A 17,845-nucleotide genomic window follows, 5' to 3' on the forward strand; every position below is an offset into this window, starting at 1 on the left:
AAAATACTGTCATCTTAGGATAGTCAGTCATCATGTATTTGCTTTCTTCCTCACTTATCCATCCATTAATGACTCCCATAGACAACTTCGTTCCAATTCCCTTTTGTATTCCCACATGGGGTTTCTTTGTAGTTTAAGAAAATTTTCATCATTATCTAATTGCCTGAAAATCTCATTCCTATATTCTTTATAGTCCATCAATACTAGGCTCCCGCCCTTGTCTGCCGGCTTTAGTATTATGTCTTAGTTGTTTTTTAACCCTTTGATTGCATCCCACTCCGCTTTCTCTATATTAGAAGTTTATTTAGGGGGAGTTTTTTCAAGTTTTTCTAGGTCTTTTTCAACAATTTTAAGGAGCGTGTTTATATTCAAGTTCTTGTTAATAGAGTAGAATTTACTCACTGTTTTGTATTTCCTGTGAGGCATTTCTGACATCTTTTTTTTATCTAGAAAGTAATAAAAACACATACCTGTGTCTATCATGCTTCTTGTAAAAACAGGAAGGGGAATAATGAGTAATCACTTGTAAATATTTGTACATATAATGTGATAAAGTCTGCATTTCTCACATGCAATCCCAACAATAAACCCTAATTGTTCTGTCTTTTAAGCCAAGAAGGATGAACATTAGAAATACAAGATGCAAAGCTTGCAGTATGTTCTTTTCTCCACAAGATGGCGTAGTGCAGAACACACCTGGGGAAGTGGGAGTGGTTAGTGAGTAAATAGTTCACTTTCATGTTAAACATGTTACTCCTAGGGACAAAGTTTAACCCTCAATTAAGCACCCTTTATTCTTCCGGTGTCAGTTTATGACTAGATAGGTTGAAAATGACCTTTCTTCTTGTAGACCTGTTTGCCTCCTCCATTGCTGCGAGTAATCCGTGCTGGATCCTCCTCTCCCTCTTCTGGCCTTCCCGGTTTGCTTGTGCTGGTCGTGCCCGCTTTACCGCTCTCTAAAAAATGTGCCTGATTCCCTGTAGGCTCTGCGTCGCTTCCTGGTGACGCTGAATCTATTGTTGCTCTGTCTGGGCATCTCACTTGTGTGTCACGCCTCCTTCTCCTGCCGGTTGTCTGGCCACAGCCAAAAGAGCCCCTAGAACCTTCGTAAAGATTCAAGGAGCAGTGGGGAGGCCGAAAGGCAGGGCTACAAATTGGAAATGTTGATCCAAAAAAGAAAACTTCAGGAACTTGCCAGGGGTATATAAAATTTAGTTTATAATCCTCCAATACTCTTTTACGCTTATTGCGTTTATAGGCTTCAAGATCTTCCTTATATCTCCGGACTTGATCATACAACTTTGTGAGCCAGTTCTCGGTCTTGTCAGCGGTGAGTATAGGGCGATATTCACTCTCAAACTTGCTTCTCTCTTGTTCAATCATGGCCAGGGAATTTCTCAGTTCTTCCACTACTAACAATATTAAGTCCAGGGAACACTTGTTAAGTATGCGGCACCAGCGTTCACAGAATCCAGGGTTGTTGCGGCCTATTGTGGGAGTGTTTTCGATCCTAAATCCTTTAGGAATTTAGATTTATGCTAGTACTCAGAAAGGGATATGGCATATAGATATAGGTCTACTTCCTTTTTCTTTAGTCTCACCAGTTCGTGGTATAAATCTTTGGGCTTTTCCTTGATGTTTAATTCCTCCAATCTGTCAGTATACAATATTCATGCAGCTGCAGTGCTGTCAAAAGAGTAAGTCAGGGCCGTTGCTCTGGGTTGCAGGAAAGGTGTTCCATAACACAGGTAAATATTGAATAAGTGATAAGTTAAGAGATTTATGGCATCTTCCACATCTCCTCCTTTTTCAAAATTTAAATCCAGGAAATCCCAGTATTCATTTATTTCAGCATATAGGATAGCCCTCCTTGGTTTCTTTAGGTAGCTGATGTCAGTAGGTATCCATAAGTTAAATGATGACACAGCTTATGCCCTTAACAATTTATTGGCATATCCAACGTTTCGTCCCTCACTTAGGCCCTTGTCAAGGTCACATAACAGCAAACAATACAGACTTATATACCTATGTACTCACTAACTACTCCCACTTCCCCAGCTGTGTTCTGCAGTACGCCATCTTGTGGAGAAAAGAATACACTGCAGGCTTTGCATCTTGTATTTCTAATTTTCATCCTTCCTGGCTTAAAAGACAGAACAATTAGGGGTTATTGTTGGGATTGCATGGGAGATATACACACGTTATCACATTATATGTACAAATATTTACAAGTAATCACTCATTATTCCCCTGTGTTTACAAGAAGCATGATAGGGGCAGGTATGCGTTTAACCCTCTGGGGTGGACAGTGTCAAACTCATGCTTCCATTTTGCCTCCCTCTGTAATAGCATTTTCTTTCTGTCCCCTCCCCTTTTCAAGGGTGGTATCTGATCTATAGGACATCATCTCAAGCTGTAAACTGGGTGGTCCTTTTCTAAAAAGTGTTTTGCAACAGGATGATCTGTTTTCTTTTTTTCAATGGCTAGCCTTATGCTTGATCTGTGTGTGGCCAGTCTTTCGTTCAGCATTGTTTCCGTCTTGCCAATATACATATCCCCACACTGCATTTGATCATGTAAACCACAAATTTAGACTCACAATTTAAAGGGAACTTTACTTTGTACTTCTTGTCTGTGTGGCTGTGTGAAAATGTGTCCCCTAAAATTAGGTGATCACATGTCACACAGCCATGGCACCTATATATCCCTGGTTTTCGCTGTAAGTAGTGCTTTTCCTGTTTCTCATATTTTTCTGTGGGGTCTGTTTGATCCAACATATCCTTCAAGCTTATCACCTTTCTAAAGGAAAAAATGGTTAACTCTCTCACAAAGGGGGTCAATTTTTCATCTATTTGTAATATCTTCCAATGTTCAGTGATGGATTTTTTGAGTTTCCAACTGTCTGTTGTGTAGTCTGTTACAAAGTATAGCCTGTTGCTCTCTAGTTTTGTTCTTATGAGCTATCTGTTCTGACATTACCTTTGCTTGATTTCAATAAGTAATCAGAGTAGCCCCGTTAGGAAAATCTTTTCCCCATTTCATCCACTGCAATTTCCTTCACTTCCACCTTAGAGGTAAGTCTCTAGGCTCTAAGCATTTGTCCTTGAGGCATAGACTGCAGCAGATGTTTTGGGTGAAAGCTTTCATACCTCACCAGTGTGTTTCTATCAGTGGGTTTTCTGTATAGCCTTGTTTCTATTTTATCTACAGGTGGCCCGCAGTTTACGCCGGTTCAATTTGCACCGTTTCAGAATAACAACCTTTTTTTCAGTCATGTAACTGCTATTGAAAAGCATTGGAAAGCAGTGCACTAATTAAAATAGCCAATAGGTGGAGCTGTCCGTTTGTGTGGCAGCTTAGCAGACTGAAATTGATCTGTGTACAACGAGCAGACCAGACCTATCGAGCAACAAGATCTAGCAGCCACTTCCCTATTATCTTCCTGTCCAGCTGCATTAGGTGAGGGTGCCTAACTGCCTATTAATCACTGCAGATTGAAATGCATATAATAGGTGCAGACTCAATATTATCTAACATGCTAACAATGCAGAGAACTGTTTGCAGAAAAATGCAAGTAAAAAAACGTTTTTGTTCATTAAACTTAGTTTGATGATGATACAATCTGTTGTGTAATTATTTTATTAGGTGATGTTTAGCAAATGTTTTTTTTCATTAAACTTAGTTTGGTGATGATACAATCTATATTATTAGGTTTATAATGCTGTTTAGCATTTAAAGTCTTCATTTCAAAGCTTTAAAAATAATGTATTAGATGTTACTTATGACAATTTAGAGAGGGGCCTGGAACCTAACTCCCTCACTTCCCATTGACATACATTATAAACTGGGTTTCGATTTACAACCATTCCTTCTGGAACCTAACCCCGGCGTAAACTGAGGGCTACCTGTATTTCTCTAGAGATCTCTATATCTAGGAACTCTATCTTTTCTGGGCTCCATTTTGGTACAAATCTAATTGGACTGGGTAAACTGTTTAACCCTTCAACAAATTCTATCAATGTTTCTACACTGCCATGCCAGACAAAGAACACGTCATCTATAAAGCGCTTATATCCCCTACCATCTATCTTAAAGGCAGTATTATTAAGGATATATTTTTGCTCATAAAAGTGCATAAATGTATTTGTATAACTCTGGGCTACCCTTGAGCCAATTGCAGTTTTCATCTTCTGCAAGTAGATTTCCTTTTAAATTTTGAAATAGTTCTTATGTAAAACAAAATGCAGTAATAGAGCAAACTATTCAAATGGTAGGCCTTTATACTCAGTGTTCTCTGTCAACAGGTCCTTGACGATCAGCTTACAGTTTTTGAAGTCCCGCTTGAATGATCTTCATCTCTGAGGAGAAGTCTTCATCCAGGCGGCCTCTTCAATCTTCATCCCGGTGGAGAAGTCCTCATACAAGCAGTGAGAAGTCTTCATCCAGATGGCCTCTTCAATCTTCATCCAGGTGGCATCTTTTATCTTGATCCCGGCGGAGCGGGTCCATCCTGAAGACATCCGGCGCGGAGCATCCAAGATCCAAAATGGCATCCCTTGCATTCCTATTGGCCAAAAAATTTAAATCAGCCAATAGGATTTAAGCAGCTCTAATTCTATTGGATGATAAATAAGCCAATAGAATGAGAGCTGCTTAAATCCTATTGGCTGATCAAATCAGCCAATAGGATTTAAGCAGCTCTCATTCTATTGGCTGATTCATCATCCAATAGAATTATAGCTGCTTAAATCCTATTGGCTGATTTGAACAGCCAATAAGATTTTAGCAGCTCTAATTCCTATTGGCTGATTACATTTTTCAGCCAGTAGGAATGCAAGGAACGCCATCTTGCATCGCGTACTTTGCATTGAAGATTTAGTATACGGCGGCGGTTGCATGAAGAGAATGCTCCGCGCTGGATGTCTTCAGGATGGACCCGCTCCACTCCGCCGGGATCAAGATAGAAGATGCCGCCTGGATGAAGATTGAAGAGGCCGCCTGGATGAAGACTTCTCGGCGCTTGGATGAGGACTTCTCCGCCGGGATGAAGATTGAAAAGGCCGCCTGGATGAAGACTTCTCCGCCGTGATGAAGATCGTTCAAGCGGGACTTCAAAAACTGTAAGTCAAGCGTCTTGGGGTTAGTGTTAGGTTTTTTAAGGGTTCTTTGGGTGGGTTTTATTTTTAGATTAAGGTTTGGGCAGTAAAAGAGCTAAATACCCTTTTAAGGGCAATTCCTATCCAAATGCCCTTTTCAGGGCAATGGGTAGCTTAGTTTTTTATTTTGGGGGGATGGTTGAATGGTGGGTTTTACTGTTGGGGGGGTCTTTGTATTTTATTTTCCAGGTAAAAGAACTGTTAAACTTAGGGCAATGCCCTACAAAAGGCCGTTTTAAGGGCCATTGGTAGTTTATTGTAGGCTAAGGTATTTTTTAATTTTGGGTGGGCTTTTTATTTTTATAGGGCTATTAGATTAGGTGTAATTCTTTTTTAGTTTTGATAATTTTGTTTGTTATTTTCCGTAATTTAGTGTTTGTAATTTTTTGTAATTTAGTTTTTTTTTTTTTTTTGCAATTAGATACTTTGCAATTAGTAGTGTTAGGATTTTTTTAATGTGAAGTTTAGTTTATTTAATAGGTAGTTAGTTTACTTTTAGTTTAATAATTATATTAGTTTAATTGTTAGTTTAAACTTAGTTTTTTAATTTGACAGGTAAGTTTTAATTTAATTTAAGCTAGGGAAATTGTAATTTTAATATAACGTTAGGGTGCATTAGGTTTAGGGGTTACTAGTTTAAATTAGGTTATTGGGATGTGGGGGACTTTCGGTTTAGGGGTCAATAGTTGAATTTATTATATTTCGTTGTAGGGGGCTGTCACTAGTCAGTCAAGGTCCTTATAATCCCCTGTGAAGAGAGGTAAAGGTAGATTATAAATCCAACTGTAGATATGGTGTAATATGTTTAGGACCAGTTTCACCTTTATAAATTATGTTTGTTGAAGATTTGTTGTCTAAGGAGGTATTCGATATTAAATGATAAGAGCAATCATTTATTAGTACAACAAGTCTCCAGATAATATACGGTAAGTATAGTATGAATATAACCTATAGCCAAAAAGGTGGCAACATGTATGGCAGGTTACTTAATACTATAACACCTGGTGAATATAAGAGGTAAAAATATACCAGAGTATGGGTCTCTGATATAATCATGTAACAGATTGGAATAAGGCATGAGATATTAAGCCAAAAAGAGTCTTAAACGTAAGGAGTAATATTACAAAGGTATTATCAGGATAAGGTTGCGGTTTACAGAGGAGACCGGAGACAATTTATGAAAACTGCAGAGTAAACCTTACCGCGGAGTCCTTAGAGCACAGTATCTGTGAGGAGCTGAGGCCTTGAGGCAGAGCTGGAGTGCACAGGTGTAATTTCGGAGCACGCTGAGGAGGCGTGTGGAGCTAGGGTAGAGCGAGGCGTCCGGTCGGTATCTGGAAGGAAGCAGTGTTGCGGGTGACGTCACCGCTAAAACCGACAGGCGATGCAAGACGCTGAAAGACAGCGTAAAGGTCTGTAATGAAGCTGCACAATAACAGACAAGGATAACTAAGCTGGTAAAACTTAGTTACAAAGTTATAGTAGGTAACTTGGAGGCTTGTAATTTAGAAGTCCAGGAAAGTTCCAAGATAATGACTGAAGTAGTCAAAAATTACTAAGCATGTAATGAACCGTGGGAGGGCTTTTTATACAGGTTGTGGAATGGAATCAGGTTTCCTTAAAGGTACAGATACAGATCATGACAGTACTCCCCCTTCAATGATCCACTCAGGGATTATCTTTTATTATCTTTTATTAGATATTGAAAGGTGGCGGGCGCATTACAGAGCCCGAATGCCATCACCGTATATTCATACAGTCCGTAGCGCGTACGGAATGCGGTGAGCCATTCGTCTCCTTGTCTTACACGAATAAGGTTATATGCACCTCTTAGATCTAATTTCGTAAAGTATGAAGCCCCTTCAAGTCTTTCTATTAACTCTGGAATCAGAGGTAATGGGTATCTGTTTTTTATGGTTCTGCGATTTAGCTCTCTAGAGTCAACTATGGTTCTAATGGTGCCATCTTTATTCTTGACGAAGAACATACCTGCTCCAGCGGGAGAGGTGGATGGTCTTATAAAACCTTTACGAAGATTTTCTTCTAGATAATCTTTCAAATAATCCAATTCAATTTGTGAGAGAGGGAAAATGTGCCCACATGGTATATCAGCCCCAGGGGACTAGGTATATCGGGCAATCATACTTCCTGTGAGGAGGAAGATTTTCTGATTCCCTTTTACAAAATACATCGGAGAAATCTGAATATTCAGGAGGTATGTTGGACTCAGTTTGTAAAATGTGATGAGTAGAAATACAAGTGTTTTTACAATAGTCAGAAGAAAATATAACATCAGAAGTTTTCCATGATATAGTGGGATCATGTAAAGTTAACCAAGAATAACCTAAAACCAGAGGGTAAATGGGGGATGAGATAACGTCAAAAGACACATATTCAACATGAGTTCCCCCTATAGATATTTTTAGGGGAATTGTGTGATGCGATATGGGGCCAGATGATATTTGACTACCATCAATAACTCTAAGCAACACTGGATTTGTCTTTTTGATAAGTGGTATTTTATTTAAGGTTGTGAAATTCAAATCCATATAATTGGTGCTGGCTCCTGAATCAATAATCGCCCTGGAGGTTACTCGTTGATTCTCCCACTGCAAAATAAGGGTGAGTGAGCAGTTTGTAGCATTAGGGGTTTGGACATTATAACAGGTATTTAAACATGTTTTCTTACCCTTTTTCTGGCGTCCCAGTATAGGACAATCTTTAACTGTGTGTTGTGCAGAACCGCAGTACATACAAAGGTTATTTTGTCTTCTTCTGAGCTTTTCTTGTAGGTTAAGTGGACCTTTTGCGAATCCAATATCCATGGCTTCAGGTGTGTTTTGTGAGTGACTACGTGTGATTTGTGGGGGGTTTGTAGGAAGAAGTGAACGTCTGAAAACGTTATCACTGGGACTACGTTCAGATCTGCGTTCTCTGAGACGTCTGTCTAAACTGATAGAGAGGTTAATTAACCCTTCCAATGTCTGTGGCATATCTACTCTTGCCAATTCGTCTTTAAGGGCATCACTTAAACCCAACCTGAACTGATTTTTTAGAGATAGATCATTCCAACCACTGTCCTTTGAGAATCTTTTAAACTCAGTTATATAATCCTCTACAGGCTTTTTTAGTTGTTTTAATGCTCTCATACCATTTTCAGCAGTGAGCTGCTTGTAGGGATCGTCATACAATTGCGACATTGCAGTAAAGAAAGATTCCAAGGACAGTAGTATGGGATCATTTGTTTCAAAAAATGTGTTAGCCCAAACACGAGGTTCCCCCCTGAGATAAGAGATATTTGTAAGAACCTTAATCTGATCTGTGGGATAAGTTAGAGGTTTGAGTGAAAATAACAAATAACAAGCGTTCTTGAATTCTCTGAAGTGTTTTCTATCTCCCTGGAAATGTTCAGGTGGGCTGACATTAGGTTCAAACGTGTTTACAATTTTTTGTTTTTCAGCAATTTCCTTTATGTATGACTTACGTGCAGTATTTTCATGTTGTAAGGTGTTTAATGCCTGTGTTATTGACTCCACTTTGTCGGTTAATGTCTGTACATGGGTCACTATATCTACTAGATTCATGATGGGCTTAGTAATTTATGTCACTAGTCAGTCAAGGTCCTTATAATCCCCTGTGAAGAGAGGTAAAGGTAGATTATAAATCCAACTGTAGATATGGTGTAATATGTTTAGGACCAGTTTCACCTTTATAAATTATGTTTGTTGAAGATTTGTTGTCTAAGGAGGTATTCGATATTAAATGATAAGAGCAATCATTTATTAGTACAACAAGTCTCCAGATAATATACGGTAAGTATAGTATGAATATAACCTATAGCCAAAAAGGTGGCAACATGTATGGCAGGTTACTTAATACTATAACACCTGGTGAATATAAGAGGTAAAAATATACCAGAGTATGGGTCTCTGATATAATCATGTAACAGATTGGAATAAGGCATGAGATATTAAGCCAAAAAGAGTCTTAAACGTAAGGAGTAATATTACAAAGGTATTATCAGGATAAGGTTGCGGTTTACAGAGGAGACCGGAGACAATTTATGAAAACTGCAGAGTAAACCTTACCGCGGAGTCCTTAGAGCACAGTATCCGTGAGGAGCTGAGGCCTTGAGGCAGAGCTGGAGTGCACAGGTGTAATTTCGGAGCACGCTGAGGAGGCGTGTGGAGCTAGGGTAGAGCGAGGCGTCCGGTCGGTATCTGGAAGGAAGCAGTGTTGCGGGTGACGTCACCGCTAAAACCGACAGGCGATGCAAGACGCTGAAAGACAGCGTAAAGGTCTGTAATGAAGCTGCACAATAACAGACAAGGATAACTAAGCTGGTAAAACTTAGTAACAAAGTTATAGTAGGTAACTTGGAGGCTTGTAATTTAGAAGTCCAGGAAAGTTCCAAGATAATGACTGAATTAGTCAAAAATTACTAAGCATGTAATGAACCGTGGGAGGGCTTTTTATACAGGTTGTGGAATGGAATCAGGTTTCCTTAACAGATACAGATCATGACAGGGGCTTTCGGTTTAGGGGTTAATAGGTTTATTATAGTGGCGGCGGTGAAGGGCTTAATAACTTTAGTATAGTGGGGGCGATGTGGGCGGACGGCAGATAAGGGGTTAATAATATTTAAATAGTGTTTTCTATGTGGGAGGGTGGCGGTTTAGGGGTTAATAACTATAGTATAGTGGGGGCGATGTGGACAGATGGCAGATTAGGGGTTATTAATATTTAAATAGTGTTTGCAATGCGGGAGGGCGGCGGTTAATACATTTTCTTAGTGGCGGCGATGTCGGGAGCGGCAGATTAGGGGTTAATACATTTATTATAGTATTTGCGATGCAGGAGGGCCTCGGTTTAGGGGTTAATAGGTAGTTTATGGATGTTTAGTGTACTCTGTAGCAGTTTAGTTATGAGTTTTATGTTACAGCTTTGTAGCGTAAAACACATAACTACTGACTTTAGATGGCGTTACGGATCTTGTCGTTTTAGGCTGTAACACTCGCTTTTTAGCCTGACCGCAAAACTGTCAGGGTGCCAGGAATCAGACTGAGACGAGAAGTGCAAAAATAATCACACCTTTATTAATAGCAAAAAATAATAAAAAGTCCACAAGTCAAATAACAAGCCAGGAGTCAAAACCAGAGCTGGTATTCAGATGAGCCGAGTCAGGAGCCAAAGCGAATAGTCAGACGAACCGGACTCAGGAACAAGGAAAACAGCAGAGTCAGGAACAAGCCAGGGATCAGGAACCAGGAAGGGTGTCAGGCAGCCAGGTAATACACAGGAACTCTCACAAACAGGTTTGAGACAACGCAAAGTCAAAGCATACTGAACAGAGGCCCTTTAAATAATAAGTGATGACATCACAATTCTGAGACTGCATCCTGTCTCACATGGATGATGCACACCAGTCTGGCCATAAAAGGAAGTGCAGGAAATGAGCAGCATCCCCCACAACGCACCATAGTCAGCAAGAGAGGTGAGTAAAATGGCTGCCAGCAGCACATGGCAAACAAAACAGGGAAAAAAACCCTGACAAAAACTCATAATACCAGCCCTATGGGAATCCCATGAAAAAACGTAATTTTTAAGAGTGCGGTACTGACGTTGCGTTATAGGCTAAAAGGCTTGTGTTAGACCGATACCGACAAGACTCGTAATGGCTGTGGTGCTGTTTTAACACTGAAAATAACATATTTTTAGCGTTAAAAGACGAACGCACTAACTTGTAATCTAGCTGAATGTAATTACATAAAATGGGAACAAACTATGTAATGAAAAGATTAATTTTTTCTACATATTATTAAACATGTTATATAAGAATCTCATAATAAAGGAAGCCCTATTTGTCACCAGCCATATTAGGTTTATACATTTCACCATGTAAACTTTTCATTAATAAGCAGTACTGCAATATTGTTGTGAAGTTCAGCATTGTAGCAGTATGTTAGTGCTAAGTCATGCAAAGCAGCAAGTATGTACATAATCTGGGTTAATATCTCAGTATCCTTTAACTTAAAGGGCATAAAAAACATTTTTTTTCTTTCATGATTCAGATAGAGAATACGTTTTTATACAACTGTCTACCAGGTACGCTCAGCACTATTCCGGCCCAGTGTACCTGGTTTTCAATCCGCCGCCCTGGAGGCGGCTGATGCCATAGGAATCAATGGGAGTCTGAAAGCAGCGAAAGCTCATGTTTGCTGATGCCTGATATCCCAAAGATTCCTATGGTAATGTTTACACCTAACACCCTAACATGTACCCCGAGTCTAAACACCCCTAATCTTCCCCCCCTACATCGCCGCCACCTACATTATACTTATTAACCCTAAACCGCCGCTCCCGGAGCCCACCGCCACTCTAATAAACGTATTAATCCCTAAACCACCACTCACGGACCCCGCCGCAACTAAATAAAGTGTTTAACCCCTAAACCGCTGCTCCCGGAGCCCACCGCCACCTACATTATATTTATTAACCCCTATTATGCCCCCCCTACACCGCCGCCACCTACATTATACTTATTAACCCATAATCTGGCCCCCCTACACCACTATATTAAATTTATTAACCCCTAAACCTAAGTCTAACCCTAACACCCACTAACATAATTAAATATAATTTAAATAAATATAAATAAATATAAATAAATATTCCTATCATTAAATAAATCATTCCTATTTAAAACTAAATACTTACCTGTAAAATAAACCCTAAGATAGCTACAATATAATTAATAGTTACATTGTAGCTAGCTTAAGGTTTATATTTATTTTACAGGCAAGTTTGTATTTATTTTAACTAGCTACAATAGTTACTAAATAGTTATTAACTATTTACTAAGTACCTAGCTAAAATAAATACAAATTTACCTGTAAAATAAAACCTAACCTAAGTTACAATTACACCTAACACTACACTATAATTAAATTAATTCCCTAAATTAACTACAATTAAATAAAATTAAATAAAATTATCAAAAGTACAAACCCCCCCCAACTAAATTACAGAAAATAATAAAATAATTACAAGATTTTTAAACTAATTAGACCTAATCTAATCCCAAACAAAATAAAAAAGCCCCCCCCAAATAAAAAAAAAACCCTACCCTACACTAAATTACAAATAGCCCTTAAAAGGGCCTTTTGCGGGGCATTGCCCCAAAGTAATCAGCTCTTTTACCTATAAAAAAAATTACAAATCCCCCCCAACATTGAAACCCACCACCCACACAACCAACCCTACTCTAAAACCCACCCAACCCCCCCTTAAAAAACCTAACACTAACCCCTTGAATATCACCTTACCGGGAGACGTCTTCACCCAACCGGGCCAAAGTCCTCAACGAAGCCGGGCGAAGTGGTCCTCCAGACGGGCAGAAGTCTTCATCTAAGCCAGGCAGAAGAGGTCCTCCAGAAGGGCAGAATTCTTCATCCAGACAGCATCTTCTATCTTCATCCATCCGGCGCAGAGCGGCTACATCTTCAAGACATCCGACGCGGAGCATCCTCTTCATCCGGAGTCTTCGTGAACAATGACGGGTCCTTTAAGTGACGTCATCCAAGATGGCGTCCCTTCAATTCCGATTGGCTGATAGAATTCTATCAGCCAATCGGAATTAAGGTAGGAAAAATCCTATTGGTTGATGCAATCAGCCAATAGGATTGAGCTCACATTCTATTGGCTAATTGGAACAGCCAATAGAATGCAAGCTCAATCCCATTGGCTGATTGGATCATGTGCCGGGTTTCACTCAATCGCAAACTTTTTACTTTCAACGCATAATACGTGTGCACAAAAGCCTCCTTCTAGTGAAGTTTACACTCCAGATGCTAGCGCTAAATACTTTTCCACTTTAGCCCTTTATTTGTATGCAGATCTTTTACAATGTTTATATGTATGTATATATATATATATAAATATATATATATATATATATATATATATATGAAGTAGAATTTCCTAAAACCCAAGTTTAGAGCTTAATGCATTCAGTTTGGATTTAAATTAAATTTAAAATGTCTTTTTTTTCCAGCTCCTCTATCGTTTCCTTTCCATCAGTATTTATATTGATGCTGTCTCGTGAGACAAACCTTTGTGCTTTCTAATTGTCTAAGGACTTTCCTTTTACCTATTAATAGCAAACTTAAAATACAAAACTGATCTTAGCTTTACACGGTGAAGCACTAGTGAGCTGCTCAGCTGTACAGATGAGTTAACATTTTGAATGCCTGATAAAAATAATGTTTGATATGTCTGGGGAAAAGATTTTTAAATTAAATTTTGTTAAATATATTCTTTATCAGTTTATATTTTATATAATTATTTTATATACACAAATAAAAAAGTACTTGCACATGCGCACTCACACACAAACATAAACTACACACTACACACACACATGAACATTACATACATGCACACATACTCAAACTACACACACACAGACACTAACAGTACATACATGCATACATACTCACACTACACACTACACACACAAACATGAACATTACATACATGCAAACATACTCAAATTACACAATATACACACACACACACACACACACACACAGACACTAACAGTACATAAATGCACACATACTCGCACTACACACACAAACATGAATATTACATACATGCACACATACTCACACTACACACACAAACATGAACATTACATACATGCACACATACTCAAACTACACAATACACACACACACACAGACACTAACAGTACATACATACACACATACTCAAACTACACAATACACACAGACACTAACAGTACATACATGCACACATACTCACACTACACACACAAACATGAACATTACATACATGCACACATACTCAAACTACACAATACACACACACAGACACTAACAGTACATACATACACACATACTCAAACTACACACACAAACATGAACATTACATACATGCACACATACTCATACTACACAATACACACACACACAGACACTAACAGTACATACATGCACACATACTCATACTACACAATACACACACACACAGACACTAACAGTACATACATGCACATATACTCATACTACACAATACACACAGACACAAACAGTACATACATGCACACATACTCACACTACAACCCCAATTCCGAAAAAGTTGAGACAGTATGGAAAATGCAAATCAAATCAAACAAAAAGAGTCATTTGAAAATTCAATCCACCCTGTACTATATTGAAAGCACATTATTAACACATTAGTTGATGTTTTACTTTGTGAATTGAATGTATTTCAGAAAATATACACTTATTTAAAATCTCATGACTGCAACACATACCAGAAAAGTTGGGACAGGGGCAATTTAGGACTAATAGCGATATGACAAGTTGAAATAAGAAGGTGATGTGAAACAGGTGAGGCAGTCGTGTAATCATAGTATATAAAGGAGCCTCAAAAAAAGTGAGCACAGACCCTGAGAATTCAGAGGGGAGGGCTTTTGACCCTTAATGAGGGAAGCCGTAAGTGGGTGGGTTTAGGGGTGAAGAATGGGATGCATTAAAAGGGGGACAGAGCAGGAAGGAAGCCCTCTTTTGATCATCCAGGTGTGAGAAGCTGTTTCATTCTCACACCCACGCCTGCCGGAGCTGAGCACGGTATGGTCCACCTACAAGAGTTGTTGCAGGTGGCTACATCCTTGTCTCAGGAGAGAGGGGCTGTTGGTTGTGGGGCAAACGGTGGTGATCAGAGGATGCAGGAGACCGGAAGTTTGGGAGGAGGCGGTGCACCGGATGGGGCCCACAGGTTGGTCAAAACCCTCAGAGTGCCTGAGACCTGAGGCGGGGGTAAAGAGGAGGTCAAAGGGAGGATCAGCTCCAAGTAAGTTCAAGAGCAGGAGAGGCCGTGTGGCATTGGCAATGGTCACGGATTTGCAGTGATACGACGGATGTGGATGGGAGGAGCTGTGATGCAGGAGCAGAGGCTAGGCCAAAGTGTATAGCGGTTACACGAAGGAGCAGCGCATCTGCAGGAGGAGACAGTAAGTGCCACTAAGCCACCAATGTGGAGAACTAGGGGGCTTCAACTGGCCTAGTTGGAACCCAGGGGAGGGCAAGAGGGGCAGCGGGACTGCTGGTGCCAGGTGGGGCAATGCATCACTGAGGTTGTGGGGAGTGTGAGCTCTGGGGAGGAGTTGTGAGCTCTGGGGAGCAGTTGCTATGGCTGAGGGGATAGAGCTGACGTACATGGGGGATATAAGGCCCAAATATGCCAGAGGAGGGGCATGCACCTGTAGCCGGCATGATACAGGGTAAGGGAGAGTGGCTAGAGAGGAGATAGGCAGAGTTTTGTATGGGAAATTAGGATTCCAAAAGTGTCTTGCTGGGGGGACAGAGAAGGGAGAGGTGTAGAGTAGACATGATGTAGTAAAAGAAAAAGAAAAAAACTAAAATCTAAAAATAAAATGAGTAATAAAAAGAACTGTCAAACTTGAGGGGTATTAGGATAATGAAGTCCCTGGGTGTGCCCCCCTTTTGTTTGGGGGGAGTTCGCTGGTGGCCTTGTTCGGCAGGTGGTGAGGAGGGGGCTACCAGTACATTGTGGTGACTGTTGTTCAAATACCCCCTCTTTTCCATAGCTTAGGTGGAAGGGCAGGGAATGGTGCAGGGCACAGACAGAGAGAGAGTTTTGGCAGCAGGGGCGTGGACGAATAAGGCTATGGGCAAAAGGGAGCAGGTGTGCCCCAGGGAACATGTCTGGATCCGCGGGATTGAAAGTGTCGGAGGAGGCTTCAGACAACCATGTCTTTGTTTCATCGGACCATCAGGATTATATTTGTCGGCTGAGGTGATAAAGAAGATCTGGAGAAGAGAGTTCTTGGAAATATTTTCATTACTGCCGCTGGATCAGTTTATGGAGATTAAGGAATACTCCAAGACAGAGCCCAGGAAGATATAGGAAATTGCCTAAATAGTTTGGTAACAGTTCCAGGGCTTTTTGTATTCTCATAAGAGTTATTGTGGAGAAATTCCCAGGAATAAGGGTCGGCTTTATGCTACTAGGATGAGATTGCATTGTCATATAGGACGTATGGGAAGATGGTGTGGTGGCGGTATGACGTGCAATTTCACCAACAGATCACTGTCAGGCCAGACATGCGGTGGGACGACCATGACATGGGGATCTGGTTGGAGATCATGACACTGCTAAGAGGGAATCAGTCCTTTCGAGGCTCAGGAAGTGACTTTGGGGGAGGACAAGCCAGTGGTACAGCCGTGGCCATTAGAAAAGGGTTCTGTTTCCAGTTCAACGATGGAGCCTGCACGAATATTCCATTTGCGGCGGCCTACTCGACCAAGCCCTTTGTTTCACAAATGGTAAGACCGGCACAAACAGCTTGTTGCTGAGAAACGCGTCGCTTGTTTTTAATCTTTTATAAGTAAAGTCTATCACTTTTATACAAAACACTTGCTATTGTGTATTATTTGTATCAATCCTAGTCCTCTGGATTTTTGCTGATTGCCTCCTGTGGAAGCCTCGTCATAGTCTGTTGGGTGACTGTATTGATCCCTTCCTGCCTGATTAGCATCATTGGAGATGCTCTACCGAATGTGAGTATATTACTAATTATATACATCACTGTCCTTTGGGTCCTAACTGTACTAGGCCATATAGGCACCTCTGTGTCTCCTTGTATCTTTATCACAGAATATCCTTCTCTATCCAAGAGGTCGGTCTGCTGGGTGACTGAGATAGATCCCAGACTGCTTCCACTGCACTAACTGGAGTGCTTCTAAGATTGTGAGTTTGAATTGGCACAACTAGATTGTATATATCGTGTGGAACAAACAATATTGGGCCATGTGGCGCATCTGTCTTTTTTCTTGTTTATAGATTACCTTCATAGGATCCAGGCTGGGTCCTCTACAGATTGCTGCCTTGAACATCTTCAATCCTCTTTACAGAGACTCTCGTTATATATTTTTTATTACAGTTTCTAATGTTAATATCACTGGACCAATAGTGTACTAACTGTGATAATATTTCTTATGATTTCTAATGCTCTTTTCTGAATTAGCCAGCTTAGACTGGACATTTAACTAATCATCATATATATTACATAGCTATTTGATTGATTACATCTGTCAATTGTATCCTTATCTTATATATATCATTAATTTACTTTAGGGCGCCCCCTATCTTATATAGAAAAAAAGACCGGCACAAAGCCAGGAGACGTCGCTGTTCAGAGTGCAGACACCAGTGAGGTAAGAAAGGATGGTGACATGGTTAGAAATGAACGTTAAGAGGGGAAAGAGGGGGGATGCTGAGTTGTTTTTTGTTTTCAGTTTGGGCTTCTGTATTCCTTTCAGTGAGCAGCGGGAGTCACGGTTTATAGTAATTTAAGATCTGCAATGGGAAGTTGCCAGGGGTGGTGCAGGAGAAGTTAAAAAAGGAGGTGCAGTTGGGGAGAATGGCATGCCCCTTTTTGTAATGGCCACTGGCTAATCTGAGGGTTTCACCCTTGGGTGTAGTGCCTAAGTAGGTTGGCGTGGCAGTTCCGTATGATACACCATTTATCATACCCAAAGGGCTGATCGGTAAATGATGGTATTGATCCGGCGCTGGCTGCGGTCAAGTACGCCTCGTTCAATTGGGCAGCAGCATTGGTCTGGAAGGCTGGGACGGGG

The sequence above is a fragment of the Bombina bombina genome, chromosome 2, assembly GCF_027579735.1.
Source record: "Bombina bombina isolate aBomBom1 chromosome 2, aBomBom1.pri, whole genome shotgun sequence".
NCBI lineage: Eukaryota > Metazoa > Chordata > Amphibia > Anura > Bombinatoridae > Bombina > Bombina bombina.